Raw genomic sequence first — 20,024 nt, forward strand, 5'->3', positions numbered from 1 at the left:
TATAATTCTCAACTATATAGTACCTTGCTAGTTATTATAAGAATTAAAACTAGTTAATTCAGGGGCGCCTGCATGACTCAGCCGGTTAAGCATCCAACTTTGGCTCAGGTCATGATCTCATGGTTCACGGGTTTGAGCCCCACACCAGGCTTGCTGCTGTCAGCACTGAGTCTACTTCAGATCCTCTGTCCACCCCCCTCCACCCTTCCTCCCCTGAAAAAATAAATAAACATTTTTAAAAAATTAGTTAATTCATGCAAACTGCTAATTCAATGTCCGGCATATAGTAATTACTGTATAAATGATTGTTATTATTACTATTACCTTTCAAACATTTCCTCCTTGTAAGTTCTTTTCCCTCTAAAGATAACCTCATACAGATATCCTATATTCTTTAAAAAGAAAAATAAAATAAAAACAGCAACAACAAAGACCACCTCAAAATTATTAACTCCTATGCCTACTGTCCTAAATTTTTTTGTACCTTCCACTACTAAATGTCTCCACAATTAATAACTTACAACTGCTACCTCTTCATGCTCACTATCAACTTCTTCAGGACACGGTGCTAATCTTGACTCCACCACCACAACTTTCCTTCATGGAACATCGCTATCTAAAGAAGTCTCCTAACTGCAAAACCTACTGGCTTTTTCCACAGGCCTCATTCTTCTTTTTTGCAGCACCTAACACTGGCTGCCTTGAGGCTACATAATCCTGGATTCATTGGGTGAATTAATAAGAAAATGAGAGAATGAATAAAATGGAATAACAAACCAGAACACTGGTTCCTCCTCCTGACAGTTCACTTTTCCTCTCCTTTGTTACATTCTTAAAAGAATACATTCCTTAAAGTTTAAATCAGAAGTTCTTGCTCATCTCTACAATTCCACCCATGGTATTCTCATCCTCCTCTGTCAGAACTTCAACCATCACTTCTGGTCTGACAAATCACAAATCGCATGAACTCTAAAACAAAATCACCAAATACTTGCACATTGTCACACTTTTGTAAGTTCAATATGTCCAAATCAGAAACCACCTCCTGAGGTGCCTGGGTGGTTCAGCTGGCTAAGTGTTCACCTTCGGATCAGGTCATGATATTGTGGTCAGTGGGTTTGAGCCCCGCATCGGGCTCTGTGCTGACAGCTCAGAGTCTGGAGCCTGCTTTGGATTCTGTGTCTTCCTCTCTCTGCTCCTCCCCTACTTGTGCTCTGTCTCTCTTGCTCTCAAAAATAAACATAAAAAAATTTAAAAAAGAAAAAGAAACCACCTCCTTTGCCCCCAAATATAGTGCCTCCTCTCTGATTATCTTTTTTTTTTTTTTTTTAACTAATGGTATTTCCAATTACCCAGGCTGAAAACCTCTGTAGTTTTGGACTCCTTCCTATCCATCCCCTCCTTCCTTATCCATGTCACAAAGTCTTATCAATTCTCCCCTCAAAAATCTCTTTATTGATTCTTCTTTTTCACTTCCACTGTCATCACCCTAGTTTATACCACAATTACTTCCCATTTAGATTATTATAATAGATTACCTCTTGCTGGCCTCCTATCTCTTGCCATTCCAATTCACTTATATAATTACTTTTTTGAAAAATTAATATTTCTCTTTAATATGCCTCATTACTTCTTTTTGTGCATTTTACACAAAAAGGTAAAAAGCTTGAATTATGCCTTAGCAGAAGAGCGAGGTAGGATCACTCTCACCTTTTTCAAGTCCCAAGCAAGGCAAAGATGTCTACTCTTACCACTCCTATTCAACATCATACTGGAGGTCACAGCCTATGCAACAAGGCAAGAAAAAGAAATAAAAAATAGAGAGATTGGGATGGAAGAAATAAAACTGTCCTTATTCACAAACAACATGATGTTCTTTAACATTTAAAAGTCCCAAGGAATCTAAAAAAAAAACAACAAAATTCTGAGAACTAATATGTGGGGTAAGTCATAGAACACAAAGTCAGTACAAAAAAACCGCTGATTAACTATACTTCTATATACTAGCAGTAAACAACTAAAATTGAAAATTTTTACAGTGCCATTTATAATAACACCACAAAATATAAAATAATTAGGCAAAAATATAACAAAACATATGTAAGACCTATGTAGTGAAAACTATGAAACACTGGTGAAAGAAATCAAAGATGATCTAAACGTAGAAAGGTATGCCATGTTCATAAATTGAACAATTTTAAGATGTCAGTTCACTCCAAATTGATCCATAGATTCAATGTAATGTCAAATAAAAATCTTAGCAGGATTTCTTTTTGTAGAAATTGACTAGCTGATTGTAAAAGTTATATGAAAAGGCAAAGGAATTAGAATAGCCAAATTAATTTTGAAACAGAAGAACAAAGTTGTAGAGCTCAATAGTCAACACCATACAATACTGGTGAAAGAATAGACAGATCAATGGAACAGAACAGTGGCCAAAACAGGCCTACATATACGTGGTCAACTAATTTTTAATAAAAGTGGAAAGGCAACTCAATGAAGAAAGGATAGTCTTTTCAACAAATGATACTGGAATAACTGAACAACATGCAAAAAAGTGAACCTTAACCCACACTTTATATCCTACACAAAAATAACTCAAATTGGATCATAGTTCTAAATGGAAAACTTAAAACTATAAAAATTCTAGAAGACAAAATTTTGTGACCTTTGGTTAAGCAAAGATTCCTTAGATATAACAAAAAAGCACAGTCCATTAGAAAAAAAAAATTAAAGAATTGAACTTTATCATAATTAAGAACTTTTATTCTTTAAAAGACACTGTTAAGAGAATAAAAAGGCAAGGCAAAGATTGGAAGAAAATATTTTCAAATCACATAATGGATAAGTGACTTGTATCTAAAATATATACAGAATCCTCTAAACTCATTGATAAGAAAAATTACCCAATTTTCTTAAATGGGCAAAAGATTTTAACAGATCCTTCACTAAAGGAGATACACAGATAGCAAACATATAAAAAGATATTAAATATAATTAGTAATTAGGAAATGGAAATTAAAACCACACTATGTGCTTATTAAAATAGCTAAAAACAAAATCATAAATATTTAAACCGTGCTAAAAAATATTTAAAACTGGATGATAACAAGTGCTCATGAGGGAACGCCTGGGTGACCCAGTCGGTTAAGCACTCAACTCTTGGCTTCAGCTCAGGTCATGATCTCACAGTTTCGCGAGTTTGAGCCCTGTGTCGGGTTCTGCACTGGCAGCGTGGAGCCCTCTTGGGATTTTCTCTCTCCCTCTCTCTCTGCCCCTGCCACTTGTGCTGTCTCTGTCTCTCTCAAAATAAATAAATAAACTTAAAAAAAAAAAAAAGTACTAATGAGGAAGAATAGAGCAACTGGAACTCTCCAAAATTGCTGATGAAAATGAAACATGACACAGTTAGCAATTATAAGTAAAGTTAAATATACTTTTACCATATGACCTAGCAATCCCATTCCTAGGTATTTTACCCAAAAGAAATGAAAGCTTATGCTCACATAAAAACCTGCATACAAGTATTTATAGTGTCTTTACACATAATCATGAAAAATTGGAAACAACCCAAAACTTCTTCAACTGGTAAATGGTACATCCATACAATAGACTCAAAAATAAAATGTAAAGAACACTGTCATACACAAAAGCACTGATGAATTTCAAATGTACTATGCTAAGTGAAAGAAGTCAGACTCAAAAGCTATATACTACATGATTTCACTTATATGACATTCTAGAAATGTCAAAATTAAAAGTCAGAATAGATCAGTGGTTGCTAGGAGTTGGGAGTAAGGGTAGAGGTTGATTACAAAGAAGCAGTACCAGGGTGATGAAACTGTTCTGTATCTTGATTGTGGTGGCATCTCTATAATGCATTTAGCAAAATTCAGAACTCTATACCAAAAAGATTTTGGTATTTTTATGTAAATTTTGGTAATTTAATGTAAATTACCAAAGATTTTTAAATTGCTTTTAAAAAGCATATTCTGAAGTGTAAATTAAAAAAAGTTTCCCAAAAAAATCCCTCTTGCAAAATAATACGCAAATTTTTTAGCTTGTTTCCTAATAATACAATCTGACTTTAATTTACCTTTTATATTTATCTCCTTTTATTTCCCTATATGAAACCTTCTTCCCAAAGTGTTCTTCCATTTCTGTGACCTTAACTCTGTTTTACCTACTTGGGATATTAAATATCCTTCTTCCCCTCTTTACGTAGTCCAGCCTCTTTGTAAAAACCGTAGAAAACCTTCCTTGGCCACCTCAAGCCTGAAGAGATCACCCCCATTTCTTAATTCCTAAATAAGTTTTCTATAATTTTAAGAACAATTAATGTTTCTATTATACCAATGTTTCTAGGGTCCCCTGTTACCCTCCATCTCTAAAGGATGAGCTTTATCCCACCCCATTTGAGAATGGGGAATGGATGGAGGTCAGAAGCCAACTGTGTTATATCTATATATCTGTTATTGTGGGTTACATTATCACAAAATTTTACCAAAGCTTCTTTTACTTGTCATATAATCCATCTTTCTGTTTATAAATTGTGACTCTACCTATACATACAGAAAAAGTATGAACTACATATATATATAAACTTGCCATATAATTCTTTCATCTTATCAAGCAAGATATTTTTTTAGTGTTTACTTATTTGTTTTGAGAGAGAGAGAGGGAGGGGTGAGAGAGAGAGAGAGAGAGAGAGAGAGAATCCCAAGCAGATTCCAAAAAGAAAAAAACTTGGTGAGCATGTAATATACATTACAAGTGAGCATGACACTTAAGTGTCAGTCTATTCCAAAGAAGGTGTCCACATACAGTTTCAATAGAGAATCTTGTTTAGTTTTTATGCCATTATATGATGATTAAAAATAGCCACCACCTAGAGTCGATGGGGAGGGCAGGGGCGGGTGGGAAATGGGTGATGGGTATTGAGGAGGGCACTTGTTGGGATGAGCACTGGGTGTTGTATGTAAGTGATGTATCATGGGAATCTACTCCCAAAGCTAAGAGCATACTGTATACTCTGTATGTTAGCTAACTTGACAATAAATTATATTTTAAAAATAAATAAATAAAATAACCACCACCTGGATAATGGCAACTAAGCTGTATGTACAAATTTATTCAAATTTAAATTAAAAATGCTCCCATAGCCTATTACCAAGTACTCCTCTCTGATTTTGCCCCTCACAGTAGCAACCAATGGACTCTCAGCATTCTGCAGAGAACAGTCCTAGACTACAACAAACTGAGAGATAGCAGGCTACCTGGCAGCTATTTATTCCCAAACTCTACAGAAAATATATCATCATCTTTACCCACATTTACTAGTTTCCAGCCAAGTCTTAAAACTATGAAGTAATCAATCAAAGGTGGAAAGAGGAGAAAGAGCATCTAAGAAATTACTGTATTGCTCTCAACTCTGAATAAGTTATAGTGACCTGTATTATACTATTGCTGAATAGACTCTGAAGAGCCCTAAATAAGTTCTGTTCATAATTTTTTTCCACTTAAGGTATAATTGACAAATAAAATTATAATGTAGTATATAATAGAGTATAAAATGTGATGATGTGATATATGTATACACTGTGAAAGGACTCCCATAATCAAGTTAATTTAACACATACTAGAAAGAGAATAGAGGGGCGCCTGGGTGGCTCTGTCGGTTAAGCGTCCGACTTCGGCTCAGGTCACGATCTCACGGTCCGTGAGTTCGAGCCCCGCGTCGGGCTCTGTGCTGACAGCTCAGAGCCTGGATCCTGTGTCTCCCGCTCTCTCTGACCCTCCCCCGTTCATGCTCTGTCTCTCTCTGTCTCAAAAATAAACAAACGTTAAAAAAAAAAAAAAAAAAAAAAAAAAAAAGAAAGAGAATAGAAAAGATAAAATGAAGAGCTGGATTTTTGAAAAGATAAATAAAACTGACAAATCTTTAGCTACACTAAGAGCGAAGACTCATAAATATACTCAGAAATGAAAGAGGGGCACTTGGGTGGCTCACTAAGCATATGACTCTTGATTTCAGCTCAGGTCATGATCTCAGGGTTCATGGGATTGAGCTCCACCTAGACCTCTGTGCTGACAGGCTGACAGCATGATCCTGCTTGGAATTTTCTCTCTCCCTTTCTGCCCCTCCCCCACTGGCATACATGCACATACTCTCTCTCTCTCAAATACATAAACTACCAACAAAAAAAAAAAGAAGAAGAAGTGAAAGAGGAGCCATTTACAATAACTGAAATCATGAGAATCATAAGAAACTACTGTAAAGACTCTTAACTATAGAGAACTGAGGGTAGGAGGAAAGGTGGGTGGGAATGGGTTAAACAGGTGAGGGGTATTAAGAAGGGCACTTGTGATGAGCACTGGATGTCCCAGGAAACCAATATTACACTGCATGTTAACTAACTGCAATTTAAATAAAACTTCAGAGAAAAAAAACAAAAAAGTTTTTTGTTTTTGTTTTTGTTCTTTTTTGAGAGAGAGAAAAAGGGCAAAAGTGAGTGAGGGGCAGAGGCAGGCAGAGAGAGAGAGAGAGAGAGAGAGAGAGAGAATCCCAGGAGGGACAAGAGCGAAAAAGAGAGCAGGGCTCACCTGAAGTGAAGCTCATGTATTTTAGTATCCAAAAACTATCAAGAACTGATCGAACTCAACACCCAAAACACAAATAATCCAGTGAAGAAATGGGCAAAAGACATGAATAGATAGATACTTCTCCAAAGAAAACATCCAGAGGGCCAACCAACACATGAAAAAATGCTCAACTTCGCTCATCATCAGGGAAACACAAATCAAAACCACAATGAGATACCACCTCACACCTGTCAGAATGGCTAAAATTAAGAACTCAGGCAACAACAGATGTTGGTGAGGATGCAGAGAAAGAAGATCTCTGATGGGGTGCCTGGGTGGCTCAGTTGGTTAAGCATCTGACTTCAGCTCACATCATGATCTCATAGTTCGTGAGTTCCAGCCCGCATCAGGCTCTGTGCTGACAGCTCAGAGCCTGGAGACTACTTTGGATTCGATGTCTCCCTCTCTCTCTGCCCTTCCCCTGCTCACACTCTGTCTCTCTCTCTCTCTCTCAAAAATAATAAACAAACATTAAAAAGAAAGATCTCCTTTGCACTGCTGGTGGGAATGCGAACTGGTACAGCCACTCTGGAAAACTGTAGGGAAGTTCCTCAAAAAATTAAAAATAGAACTACCCTATGACACAGCAATTATACTACTAGGTATTTATCCAAGGGATACAGGTGTGCTGTTTTGAAGGGGCATGCACCCCAATGCTTATAGCAGCACTATCAACAACAGTCAAATTATGGAAAGAGCCCAAATGTCCATTGACAGACAAATGGATAAAGAAGATGTGGTATATATATACAATGGAGTATTACTCGGCAATCAAAAAGAATGAAATCTTGCCATTTGCAACTACATGGATGGAACTAGAGGGTATTATGCTAAGCGAAATTAGTTAGAGAAAGACAAATATATGACTTCACTCATATGAGGACTTTAAGATACAAAACAGACGAACATAAGGGAAGGGAAGCAAAAATAACATAAAAACAGGGAAGGGGAGAAAACATAAGAGACTCTTAAATACAGAGAACAAACAAGGGTTGCTGGAGAGTTTGTGGCGGGGTGGGGGGGGGGGGTGCTAAATGGGTAAGGGGCATTAAGGAATCTACTCCTGAAATCATTATTCCACTATATGCTAACTTAGATGTAAATTTAAAAATAATTAATTTTTAAAAAGAAAAAAGTAGACCTTACCAAAATTAAAATATTTTGTTAATTGTTGATTTGCTAATAAAACAAAAGTATTTTACTTTAATATTTATTAGAACATTACAACTCAAAAAAATAAAATTAAAAAAAAAAAAGCAGGACCCCTGTATTATATGAGCTTCAGGGTCCATAGAATCTGAATCCTATTACAGAAAATGGGCCCCTATAGTATATGTTACTTGAGAAAAAACATAATTCAAAAGCTACTTTAAATTCAGTAATACTGGGGTACCTGGGTGGCTCAGTCAGTTAAGCATCCAACTCTTGATATTGGCTCAGGTCGTGATCTCCCAGTCATGAGATCAAGCTCCATGCTGGGCTCCTTGCTGGTGTGGAGACTGCTTGGGATTCTCTGTCTCTCTCTCTGCCCCTCCCCAAGTTCATGCACACATGCATGTGCTCTTTCTCAAAATAAACATTTAAAAAATAATAAATTCAGTAATACCAATAAATTTGTATTTTACTAATCAAAGCAACATCTAGTATGTTAGTCATTGTATTTAGTTTATTAGCACTAAATAGGTAAATTATACTGTTGATGTACATTTGGATTTTGGATTCTTGAACCTATTGTGATAATTCCACCGAGGATCGGTGGACAAAATAAAAATGACAGGGCTTGGGGCACCTGGGTGATTCAGTCAGTCAAGCCTCCAATTTCAGCTCAGGTCATGATCTTGCAGTTTGCGAGTTCGAGCCTTGCATCGGGCTCTGTGCTGACAGCTCAGAGCCTGAAGCCTGCTTCAGATTCTGTGTCTCCCTCTTTCTCTCTTCCCCTGCTCGCTCACACACTCTCTCACTCACTCTCTCTCCCTCTCTCTCTCTCTCTCAAAAATAAACAAACATTAAAAAAAATTTTTTTAGTGACAGGGCTTATTACATTTTATTTTATCTTTAACTTTTTAAAATGTTTGTTTATTTTTGAGAGACAGAGTGCACACGAGCGGGGGAGAGACAGATAGAGAGGGAGACACACAATCTGAAGCAGTCTCCAGGCTCTGAACTGTCAGCACAGAGCCGAACGCCAGGCTTGAACTCACCAACCGTGAGATCATGACCTCAGCTGAAGTTGGATATTAACCAACTAAGCCACCCAGGCACCCCAACAGGGCTAATTTAAAAGATCATAGCTCAGGGCACCTGGGTGGCTTAGTTGGTTGAGTGTCAGACTCTTGATTTCAGCTCAGGTCATGAACTTGCAGTTTGTGGGATCAAGCCCAGTGTTGGGCTCTGCGCTGACAGTGCAGAGACTACTTGGAATTCTCTCTCTCCCTCTCTGCCCCTCCCCTGCTCTCTCTCTCTCTCTCTCAAAAACAAAACAAAAAAAAACCCAAAAAACTTAAAAGGTCATAGCTCAAGACTGCCAGCCTTAAAAGTAATGTTCTAGAAGCTAATTTAGGGAAAAAAATTTTATTTCTCTGTATTAATGAAATACAAAGAATAATTACTTCACAAGTATATCCAGTACCTCAAATGTACTGCCATTTTTCTGAGGCCAAAGTAATAAACCAGACTATAGCAGAAGCTACTCTAATTATCCCCTACTGTATTCCTCATCAACAAAGTCAGCCTCTCTTAGCCAATGTTTCTAAAAAACACAAAAATAGTCATTCAAATGTTTGCTGAAATGAAACTGGCTTGTGCGTAAGAGAGATGAGGCCTAGAGGAGCACTTGGCCAGGAAGAAAGAGCCGGTCACCCTAAGAGATAGTGGGGTAAATGAGGTTCATACATCTACAGGTTATTAGCATTGGAGACTTCATTATAAATGGGACATGAAATTGGCTAAGATCAATGAAGTGTAGAAATTATTTGTTGCTACAAATCCTGGGGACCCTTTGATGAGACGAGGTAAAAGGTGTAGAAAGCTTAGAAGGGATTAGGTCTTTTAAGGAAATTTATTTCATAATAAAAAAAGCTCGTTGAAGTCTCTAAGTAAACATTACTAATCTCATGTGTGGAGAATATGACATTTATATAAATGACAGCATCAAAGTATCTCCATGAAAATATTTATTAACTGCAAGGTAAAAGATACTATTAACTTTACTGTGGAGCAACCTGGCAGAAACCACCTTAATCAACAATCAAGGTCAACCTCACCTGCAATAATACATACTAACATCATGAATCCTATTGTAATAATACACTGAGAAGGACACAACATTTGCAGTATTCTTGCCTAAATCATATGACCTCAGTCCAATCATGAGAAAACATCAGAAAAGTCCAAATCAAAATTTGATAAAATAACTGATCAATATTCTCCAAAAATGTCAAAGTTACAAAAGACAAAGACTGAGGAATTTTTACAGAATGCAGGAGACTAAAGAAGAAAAGCACCTAAAATGCAATGTGAGAACCTAGATAGGCTCCTGGAACAAAAAGAACACTGGCAGACAAACTTGTGAAATTTGAAAAATGTCTTTAGTTATTAGTAGTATTGTACCAATACTAATTTCCTGGTTCTGATCATTGTACTATGGTTATATAAGATGATAACACTAGAGGAAGCCGGCTGAACTATTTTTGCAACTTTTCTGTAAGTCCAAAATTGGTTCAAAATTTAAAAAAAACTTTAAACTGTATAAATAATTCATTGAAGGAGATGGAACCTTGAACCCAACAGGGAACAGAGAGGCATTTGGAAGAATAAGATCTATATGCATAAAGGTAAGTGGACTAAGATTTACAGGAAAAGAGGAGACATTGACATAGTTTGTGATCCTGGTAAACTGGAGTCCAGTGAAGCCTTCATGTGAAATCTCTGGGTTTATTATGTTTAACATCACCGTATAGCAGTTAATGGGTTCTTCTATCAGTTCAGGAACCTGTTTCTCAGAACTTGATTTACCCAGAATGAACTATTAGAAAACGTTTTAAATCCACAAGAATAAGTAAATGTAAAAAAAAGGGGGGGGGGGTATTATGGTGATGGAATTATGGATTTTTTATACCCTTTTCTCTATTTTCTAAATTATCCATAATTCATGGATATATTATCTATAATTCATTATTTTCTTAAGTAAAACTAAAATTGGGATTTAAACTCATTTTCCCTAAAAATACAATGAAAGGATGCTGGACCAGAGGTAACCAATCATTGAAGACACCTAATATACTAAGAATATGAAAGCTGTTTAATAACTAGTAACTATTTCTTTTTAGAAACAGGGGGCTAGATTTGGATGTCTATTTCCTTTCATTCTATTCTCATTGTAACTGCTGCTAAGGTTCAGACCCTCACCACCTCTGGATCAAAGCACCACCTTACTGACTCATTGCCAAGCTTCCAATCCTACATGTAACTACAAGAGGACTCCTAAAATACCACATTACTCTCTTTCTCAAAAATCTTTAATGGCTCCCAGAAGGGACCTTCTTTTGGCTAGAGAAAAATGGTACTTTTCTAATTCATAAAAGGGAAAATTAATGGATGGATTTTTTTACAAGTTTCTGTCCCATAATTTTTTGTCTTCCTATTCTAGTACTAATAGGGCAAAAACATGAACAAATAGCAAACTTAAAGAAAAAAAAAAAGCAGTTAACCAGACCTATTTTGACAGCTTTTTTTTCTTTTTTCTTTTAATATTTTTTTTTAAACGTTTATTTATTTTTGAGACAGAGAGAGACAGAGCATGAACAGGGGAGGTGCAGAGAGAGAGGGAGACACAGAATCCGAAACAGGCTCCAGGCTCTGAGCTGTCAGCACAGAGCCCGACGCGGGGCTCGAACTCACGAACCGTGAGATCATGACCTGAGCTGAAGTTGGATGCTTAACCGACCAAGCCACCCAGGCGCCCCTGACAGCTTTTTTTTCTTATTGACTCATTTTCATGATTGTGATTTTTATACTACATATTTTTATATACACATATTCTTCCAGTAAAATTAACTATTAATTTATAAAATGAATTCAATATGCCTGGCGCCTGCACAAAGTTTGAAAATTATTAGATCTTACCACTATTTCCAGCTACAACTTCTATTCTCTCATTCATTGATCAGAAATTTCACTGAGCACCTATTATGTGCCCCTCACTCATCCTCCACTCTAGGTAAGCTAGACTCTTTCTGTATAATGAATATGCTCTGTACTCTACTCCCTCAGCACCTTGGCTCTAATATTACCTCCACCAGGAGTGCCTTTCCTTTCTATTTCTTCTTGTTAAAAATCGTAAGTATCCTGCAATCAAAAGCTGCATCAAAAGCGTTCCCAGGGGCGCCTGAGTGGCTCAGTGAGTTAGATGATCTTAGATGACTCTTGATTTGGGCTCAGGTCATGACATCACCATTTGGGAAACTGAGCTCTCCCACCCTTCCCAGGACAGCACAGAGCCTGGTTGGGATTTTCAATCTCTCTCTCTCTTTCTCTCTCTCTCTCTCTCTCTCTCTGCCCCTCCCCTGCTCATGCTATCTCTCTCTCCCTCCCTCTCTCTCTCTCTCAAAATGAATAAACTTTAAAATTTTTCTGGGGGAGCTGGATGTCTCAGTTGGTTAAGCGTGGGACTTTGGCTCAGGTCATGATTCTCACGGCTTGTGTTCAAGCCCCGCCTTGGGCACTGTGTGGAAAGCTCGGAGACTGGAGCCTGGTCGGATTCTGAGTCTCAGTCTCTCTCTGTCCCTCCCCCGCTAGCTCGCACTCACTCTCTCTCTCAAAAATAAACATCAAAAAAATTTTAATTTCTTAAAAAATAAATAAATAAAAAGCATTCCCAGATTCCTTCTCTCTTTCACCTTTCCATTTTCACTTATTTCATCCTCTTCTGTGGTCTCAGAACATGTGGAACATTCCCTCATGTTACAGTTATTTGTGTACATGGACTATAGCATATATTCCTTAAGGGCATCTTTTTATTCCACACAAAGGTTGAATATATAGGCAGTGAATCGCTGAAAGTTTAATTGAAAGAGAACACTTTTTGTTTGAAGGGATAAGTACCTAGAACAACCAATTCCAACACCCTGATAAATTCTGACTTTCCTTAAATAAAAGAGCCCCCCAAATGCCCATATCTAGCTTGCGATACCGTAGGTTTTTTCTAATGGAGACTCTAACAATTGAATCAATATTTGCTTCTGATTCAAGCTTGAAAATAAAGAGATAAGCATCTACAACCATAAAAAAAGGCTAACCTATTTGTTGATTTATGGGCTAGTTATCTCAAACTCCCCAGTGAATACAGTTACTCAACTCAAACAATTTCCTGAGGGTTGGACTTTGGCAGCTTCAAATTATTACATCATGTACAACAACAAGAACTGTATGCTGATAAAAAATAGAAAGCCTTATTTTTCCTTTTATAAGAACTTAGAAAACTGTCATGTAAACAAATTTTCCAAAACCAATTAGAAAGAAAATACAAAGCCAAGAAGACATGTTTCACTTTGTTGTAACTGACAAACTCAGAAATGGCAGTTGCAGGCTACTTAGCCCATCCTTATAAGGATCCAGAGTTGTAAAGATAATTTACTGACTTCTGAGGGAAGGAGCATGATAGTAGAGAGAACACAGTGGTTAAAAGTGCAGGCTCTGCAGGGCCAACTACATTGCATAACCTCAGGAAACACCATACTCACAGTGGAGATCCAAGGGGTACCATTCCCAGAGAACACAATGTGAATTATACAACTTAGGGTTCAGAGTTAGCAAAGTAGAACAGATCTGGACTCCACCACCTAACAACTAACAATTGTATCATCTTAACCAAGTTACTGAAGTCTCAGGCGCCTCATCAGTAAAATGGGATTAATAAATAACATCTAAATCATGGGATTGTTGTGGAGATTAAATGCAATAATGTATACATGTTTAATTAGCCTAGTACCTGGTATTAGTAAGTGAGGCATAAATGCTTTGATGATGATGATGATAAAGAATAAGATGAATCTACATTCCAATCCTGCTCTATGACTTTCAGGTCATTTACTACCTATAATATATATGATCTGCTGAGAGTATTCAACAAAATTATATATGCAAAATATTTAGGGCCAGGTACAAAATAGGAGCTCTGATTATGATTCCTAGGGAATTTGGGGGGACACCTGGCTGGCTCAGTTAGTAGAGCATGCAAACTCTCTAAAAAAATTTTTTTTAATGTTCTATTTATTTTTGAGAGAGAGAGAGAGAGAGAGAGAGAATGAACAGGGGAGGGGCAGAGAGAGAGAGAGAGAGACACAGAATCTGAAGCAGGCTCCAGGCTCTGAGCTGACAGCACAGAGCCTGACACGGGGCTTGAACTCATGAACTGCGAGATCATGACCCAAGCATAAATCAGAAGCTTAACCAACTGAGCCACACAGGCACCCCTAGAGCATTCAACTCTTGATCTCAGGGTCGTGAGTTTGAGTCCCACATTGGGCATAGAGTTTCCTTTAAAAAAAAAAAAGTGATCATGATGATTGGCCATCCCCTATATGTCTCTTCTTCCCTCTCCCTTTCTCTCTTACATGTACAAATACACATACATAAACTTAATGTAAAGTTGTATGACATTAAACTATAATTGTTAGCATAAACCCAAAGTCATATCAAAATGAAGGCAAATGTATTCTAAAAATAATGCATTCTGAATACAATTCACCTAGACTACTATAGTAACTTCCAAACCATTTTTCCCTTTCTAATCCCATCTATAAAATATTGCCAAAAGCAAACTCTAATCAATCACTATTTATGTAGCTTAGAAAACTTCAGTGACAAAATACAGTCAAAACTCCTTGGCCTTAAATGACCTTCTATAATCTTAACCCATGCATGTTTCCAACCTCATTTACCACTAATCCCCTTAAAACATACACACACACACACAAAGTTTTCTGTGTATACTCAATAAGGAATACTACTTCCTTTCCCACTCCCATCTTCTCAGTCCTAATACAAGTAATCCTCTCCACTCAGCAAACCTGTTTGAAGAAGCCATTCTGCTGGCAATTTATAGCAATAGAGATTAATGATAGTCACACCCTATCAGGAAGGAGTAGTCATTTATATTAACTCATTTTCCAAAGGATTGTCTAAATATGGCTCCTTACCAATTGGGACATATTCCCTCCCTCCCTCCCAGGAACTTCATTCATCAGTACTTAACCAATATACCTGTACTTTATTAGAATACAATATAGGAAGTTACACTTCCTTACACCCAACAGATGCTCAATACTTACTAAGTTAAAGAATGAATGAAGAGCTAAGCTTTGTAAAACACATTTTTCAGTTTAGGGATTAATTCACTTGTAAGTATACCAAGTCATCTCTCTGTCTCTTCCCTGAATGTACTGCCTACATCATATCATACCTAAATCACACCTTCTGTTTCCAAAAGGTCTATGGAAGAAAGATACTCTGTGGCCAGAAGGACTAACACAATATTCTTTCTCAAACACACTGCTAATAGCACCAAACTAGTTAACAGCAGGGGTTAAAGGGAAGAGAATCCATAGCAATTGTATTAGGCTCCAACATGGCAAAATGATAACTATGAGTTGCATGAAGTTGCCCTATATTATCCTCTGGCTCGACAACTTAGAACTAGAGATTTTTTTCCCCTAATTTTTTAAACCCCTAAAGCTTCTTAATTTAAATGCTTGATTGCAATGATGCTCTATTTATGAATCATTATAAACACACCACTACCCCAATTCTTTCAGCACAAACAATAATAAAAGCATGATGGCTCTATCAACAAGAGGAAAATAGGGATGCCACTGACTATACTGGCTTGACTCATTTCTGCTGGGAGAACACTGGTACTGAATGGCACAAGCAACTCCAGTGACAGAGGCCAAGCACATGACTGGGAAAGTGACAGAGGATAGCAAGAAAAGAAGAGCGTCTATAAAGAACCCCTCCTCAGGGTGCCTGGGTGGCTCAGTTGGTTAAGCATTTGACTCTTGATTTTGACTCGGGTCATGATCTCATAGTTCATGAGTTAGAGCCCCACATCAGGCTCTGTGCTGACAGTGCAGAGCCCACTTGGGATTCTCTGTCACCCTCTCTCTCAAAACCAAATAAATAAACTTAAAAAAAAAAAAAAAGCACCCTCCTCTATGGGAGCAGGAGGTGGAGGAATGGGCAGGGATCCACTGAAATCTACTCCAAAAACCTTCACAATATTCAAAAACATGCTACCAGACTCCAGGTTTTGAGCCAGTTAAAATCCTAGGTCTAACACAACTAAGAGACTTGCAGCAAAATATAGCTATAAAATTAGAATAGCAGTCAACACTTAATGAGCACCAACTCTGAGTTAGGCACCAGACGTCTGATATGCCCTTTAATTCCCGCAACGAATCTGCCAAATAGGGATTATTCTCATTTTGCAGGAAAAAAAAAAAAAAAAAAACAAAACCATGTTCCTTCTACCCATGTATGACTGCTGCTGACCAGAGGGATATTACTACTTACATGGCAGAATTGTACTGGTAATAAGAAGGAAACGCAAAGTACTTAGCATAGGAACTAGCACCTGCCACATTGTAAAAACTCAGGAAATCATTACTGTACAAGTGCAACTATCACTTGAATAAATGACTCAATTGAACAGCAATAACATCCCATGAACAAGTTTTCCCTCACACTGTCTACCATAAATATTACTTTAATTAGCAATACTTTTGGAGAACTAAAGGTGTGCACATGTACAGCTTCTTAGCTGAGGATCAATACAATCCAAAGAAATAAAAAGCCCTTTATGAAAGTGATATCTGACTCAATGTGAACACTAAATATTAAATATTTTACTTTCAAAAGGATTATAGATCTCACACTTCAGGTGAGCAGCAGCTAATGAACAAATCTAACTTTCCAAAAAAATAATTCCCAGAAGCATCTGTTATCCTGAAGTACTCAGCAAACCATTTCCCAGAATTAACAACATATTACTATAATCTATAGTGAATTTTGCCAAAAACATTCTGCTGAGAGGAAAAAAGAATTACTCTGCTTCTGGAAGCAAATACTACTTTCCAGCTTATCCACAAAACAGATCTTTTCTTTGTTATTACTTTTATCAATATATTAATACTGAAAATATTTTAAAAATCACAAATAACCTTCTATTTGAAGGGAATTTAAAATACTAAACCTGTAACACTTACTTTAATCTTAATGAGCTCAAGAAAATCTATGAGAATTTTTTTAACCAGTAATAAACATCAAATTTCCAAAGCTTTAATTGAAACAGAGAGAAGAGTAAAAAAACAAAACAAAACAAAACAAACAAACAATCCAGAAGCCCTTCTAAAAGTAAAGAGAGTTCAACACCCTCAATTTCAAAGTTTAAACTTTTGCTATTCAGAGCAACACTTCACAAAGACCGACCAGACACAAAGACTGTATCCCTCCATCCACTCAGTTTTGCCACAAGCACAATACTCACCAGACAGCACGCTCAACCTCCAGCAATTCCAAGGGCGTCTGTGGGGTAAAGGATGGAGAAATGAGGAGGGTCAAGGAAAGAGCTAGAGGTGTGGGGAGGGAAGGGTATGGGAGGGAGGAGACAACTGCAGCTAGCAACAATGGGAAACTGTGAATCTAAACCACAAAGGCTTCCTGCAGAACAGGATAACAGGGGAAGGGCAATTCTTTTTACCACCTACCAGGAGCTCAGAACTGACAATTCATGATAAAGCTAAAAAGATGGAGCCTCCAATTAAATGTAAACAAGGTAAACTTAAGAAAGTAACCACAAATAACTTGAAAGGACATATCTCAAACTTCATAGAGGCTTAAGAAAAACAATTAGGAGACTGTTTTCTCTAGGGGCATTCCTGACGACAAAGGTCAGCAGTGTAACAATAAGGTTTGCAGGATAGCAGCTGCTTCCAAACGGAGGGCCAGCCCTAAAAAACATTCCTTTGCAGTACAGTCAAAAGGAGCACTAGAAGAAGACACATTTGTATTACCAAAACAATGTTACTGTTTAAATCCTTAATTCAGAATTCCAAGAACTGCAAAACTCCTCCTTAAACAAGACACTCTTAAAGAAAGTTATTGTGTGAACTGACCAGTTAGTTGAATTCCAGAATCAATTTTAAAATCCTTGGGATCTCAAAGGTTCCCAAAACCAAAGGCAAAGACAGTGAAAGATCTCCACCCCTCTCAGGGAAGAGGCCAAGTTATGTCACCAAGAACAAACAGCAGGCAGAGTCCTGCCCCTAAGCATGTGATCAGTCAGCCCAGAACTTACATTTGCAGGCAGGGCACAAAGGCCCCAGAGGACCAACACACACCCTTCTATGTATTACTCCCAGTTATAAAACAGCTTTATTGAAAGTTGTTGTTTTATAAGCATACTGATTAAAAAAAAAATTCATCAGCAGAATCCCTGCCATATATGAAGGTCTGCTGTATTTCTTCTATAATTTGCAAGAAAATATATGAGTTGACTTATAAAAAGATTTAAGATTTATTAGTAAAATTAAACATATTCAGGCACTGCCCAAAACTAATTAAGCTCTTACATTTTAACAATACACTAAAGCATTCCTTTCACAGCAGGAAGCGTACCCAAATTAAAAAAAAAAAAAAAAAAAGATACTGCTGTTCTTTTGCTAACCATTAGTATTCTAACAGGTCTCCTAGTGGTAGGTGGGGGTGGAGATGTCATTTCAAAGTGTGAAACATAGGCTTTCTACTAATCAGTGCTAACTGCAAAGAAAGAATGTACAAATAACAATGTCAAGCTCTCTAATCAAGTCATTCAGTGATGGTTATACATTTGTTGTGGGACTAATCAAATAAACTAGAGTACTGGGGCAGAGTTAACAAATCTTCAACCCTGGTTACAATTTAACCAGATAAATAACTTTACATATATTAGCCAGGCAAGGGAGGTGATCCACAGGAAAATCTCACCCTAACAGATTACAATCTCTTTTGAAACCACTCAGAAAATAATTCACATAAAACTCTCCTATATAATTATACTCCACCTTGTCTAAGTTATTTTTTGACATTTCTTAATTCCTTTTCAAGACAGCACAAGAGGTTCTGTCTCACATAACAGAGACAACTCTCCGCCAACCACTGGGCCTCTCCACCTAAAATAAATTGAGTAACTACAGGTTTCTGCTATTTAAGTGCCAGACTGCCTGTAGGAAAGTTTTTGTGAGCATGATTGCTAGGTCAAGAGGGAGAGTGATATATATGGTTTCAGATGTCATGTTTAAATGTCCAGGGATCCTAAAGCTGGATGATTTTTGCTACAATAGTACTTTGTAAAACTGTACCTCAACAAAACTTGTCATATTGTTCAAGTACTATGTAAGGAGTGTTACACATAATACCCTACCTTTGACCATAATAAGCAAACACCTCAGGAAAAAAACATAAATATCATGAGCAGGGAGGAACTACCTCTAAGATGTGGACAAAGCAATCAAGAGAAATGGGGGGCAGGAGTCAATGGAAGAACACAGGCTAAAAAGTCCCTCTTGGTCTGATCTCACAACTTTTCATAATCGGTCTCCACTAGCAGGCAGGATAGGGTACAGCAGAATGTTCAATTTAATGAAAGAACATTTTGCTTCTCTTAAAGTCATAAAAGAAACAATTGCTCTAAGAAAAACCAAGGTGACTGCTCCTGAAGTAACCCCAAAGCAAAACCATTTTTGTTGGTTTTTATTCCTGAGATGCTAATGATAATGCTGATGTTGGCAGTAAAGGCAAGAGCTGAGTGGCTTCAGAGAAGCTAAACTGGAAAATAAAAGCCTCTTGATTCTAGCACTCCAGAGGGTAGTGAGGAAGTCTGTGAACTTTTAAATAAACTATGGAGGATTGACATGGGAAGCAGCAGGGTAGAGACTGCTTTATATCAAGTGGAAGCCCATAAAAACAGTAGCATTTGATCCCTGGGCTATATGCTGACAGGAAGAGAAAAAAAAAAACAGCTTAATACAAAGCTGTTAAACTGGAGTTATGGAAAATGAAACTAAGAAATGGACTTGATCTTAGTTAACAAGGAACACAAGAAAAAATATTCTAGCTTTTTGACTCTATGTTGTATGGAAGAATATACTGGAAAATCAATGGAAAACAAGAGAATCTATACATTTGATTTGTATCTAGTGTTTTTTTTTTTTTTAGTTTATTTATTTATTTTTTATTTATTTTGAGAGAGAGAGCGCGTGCATGGGTGCACGAGTGGGGGAGAGGCAGAGACAGAGAGAGAGAGAGAGAGAGAGTGAGAGAGAGAGAGAGAGAGAGAGAATTCCAAG

The 20,024-nt window shown here is 37.2% G+C and overlaps 1 protein-coding gene across 16 annotated transcripts in view; it reads right to left on the reverse strand.

Annotated features, from left to right (window-relative positions):
- USP54 (ubiquitin specific peptidase 54) overlaps positions 1 to 20,024 on the reverse strand; it is a 133,897-nt gene that overhangs the window by 68,128 nt on the left and 45,745 nt on the right. For 2 of the 16 annotated variants that reach the window (XM_042907951.1, XM_042907950.1), the window contains exon 2: positions 17,186 to 17,223. The exons of 13 other annotated variants lie outside the window; for them this stretch is intronic. The gene's annotated coding sequence lies outside the window, so the exon portion shown is untranslated. Of the gene's footprint in view, positions 1 to 1,710; positions 1,788 to 17,185; positions 17,224 to 20,024 lie in introns of those variants that run through there. One more of the 16 variants, XM_042907952.1, reaches the window with a different exon arrangement.

This window comes from Panthera leo, chromosome D2 (genome assembly GCF_018350215.1).
Source record: "Panthera leo isolate Ple1 chromosome D2, P.leo_Ple1_pat1.1, whole genome shotgun sequence".
In the NCBI taxonomy this organism is placed as follows: domain Eukaryota; kingdom Metazoa; phylum Chordata; class Mammalia; order Carnivora; family Felidae; genus Panthera; species Panthera leo.